The sequence below is a fragment of the Bison bison genome, unplaced genomic scaffold (assembly GCF_000754665.1).
Source record: "Bison bison bison isolate TAMUID 2011002044 unplaced genomic scaffold, Bison_UMD1.0 scf7180017864198, whole genome shotgun sequence".
Taxonomy (NCBI): domain Eukaryota; kingdom Metazoa; phylum Chordata; class Mammalia; order Artiodactyla; family Bovidae; genus Bison; species Bison bison.
The window spans coordinates 4,826,782-4,828,280 of record NW_011494770.1 but is presented as its reverse complement, the minus strand read 5'-3'; positions in this window follow the sequence as shown (position 1 = coordinate 4,828,280).

Here is a 1,499-nt window from a genome sequence, read left to right as displayed (position 1 = left end):
CCTTCTCCAATGCATGAAAGTGAAAAGTGAAAGTGAAGTCGCTCAGTCGTGTCCGACTCTTAGCGACCCCATGGACTGCAGCCCACCAGGCTCCTCTGTCCATGGGATTTTCCAGGCAAGAGTACTGGAGTGAGGTGCCATCGCCTTCTCCGGTTTAAGGGACTAGCAGGTGCTAAACACTGTCATCGAGGAATCTGCGGCATTCATGAAATTCTTCAGGTTATCTAGGCTATCAAATATGAGCCGGATGCTGACCTGGCCTAGCTGACGACGGTTAAGCGATGACCAAGTCCTGGCAGTTGATATCTCAATTTTCAGTTCTAATCTGAAGTTCCTGGGCTTCATAAAAACTACAGCTCCTGCTTTTCATATTTCAGCAAGAAATGCACTGGAGTGACATAATTTAAGATCAACTGTCTCTCCTGCTGACCAACACAATTTTTAAGTGGGAGAATTTTTCAACAAATTTCTCTGTGTCCACAGCACGTATTCATTCAGCTAACACTGGATGTCTACTATGTGCAAGGCATCATTCTGACAACGAAAATGCAATTAGCAAGGCAGCTAAGATCCTTACCCTCCTGGAACTTACATTCTAGTGGAGACCTGAGAAGGTTTCTCTGAACACCATATAAATAGCATGTCTCCACTGTCTCTCCATGACTTATTGTTCTTTACAGTACTCAGATCATGTAGTATTTATGCTCCACTTACTGCCAAACAGGAACTGTCCAGAACAGGAACTCTGTCTTGACCCATGCTATATCTCCATCATTTTAGAGGAATACCTGGTATATTTGATGAACATTAAGAGTTTGTTGAATAAAATAATTCTATATACGTAAGAGAAAACAGACACCAAGAATGATGTGACACTAAGAAACTGGCAGAACAACAGTGCTTATAGTCACAGTAGTATAAGCTAGATAAGGATGAAAAGAGCAGGAAAGGGCTGCTGGACAAATGTAAAAGAAAACAAATCGATCAGTGACCCTACGTTAAATTTTCTCAGCTTCCTTATCCTTCCCTTTGCCTTTGCAAATACATCATGATCTTATAACTTCCTCTTTCCAATCTGCTATCAAACAGCAGACAATAGGGTCAAAAGGCAGAATATCCCTTGAAAGCATGAGAAGGAAAACCAGTAGTACTAACACACCTCCTTCAGCATGCACTATTAATATAACTCAACTGATCCAAGTGCAAGATGGGCCCAGGTCAAATGCTACATCTTCCATGAATGCCTTGCTGACAACTTTCCTCTAACTTTTCAGAGATCCTTCCTCCATGTTATGTGTACTAAAACAGTCATACATACATCTTGATAATCTTCTATGCGATATGACATTATTTTTCCTGAACTTTGAGAATGATGCAGGATTCAGTAAGTCTTTTCTACCTTTTCTGTCATTTTTTAGTGGTGTTTGAAAATATGGTGGCACGCTTTCTAAGATCTTCCCGGCTGTGTTCCCCTCTCCCAGTTGAATCTAGGCCCTTTT